Here is a 220-nt window from a genome sequence, read left to right as displayed (position 1 = left end):
TTGTCATAGGAAAATATCCACTGAATAATGCTGATTTACCCTTATACTGATGTAATCATGCATACATCATATTTGATTTGCATGTAAGTTTTTCGTACACTTGGGGATAACATTTTTAGAAAACGGGGAAAAAATCATAAAATTTTGAGTAGAAAAAATTGTGAATCGCTAATTAAAAGTATTCATTATGGAATTTTTAAATGATCATGCTTCAGTGACG

The sequence above is a fragment of the Penaeus monodon genome, chromosome 29 (assembly GCF_015228065.2).
Source record: "Penaeus monodon isolate SGIC_2016 chromosome 29, NSTDA_Pmon_1, whole genome shotgun sequence".
NCBI classification, from domain to species: domain Eukaryota; kingdom Metazoa; phylum Arthropoda; class Malacostraca; order Decapoda; family Penaeidae; genus Penaeus; species Penaeus monodon.
This window is presented reverse-complemented; position numbering follows the sequence as displayed.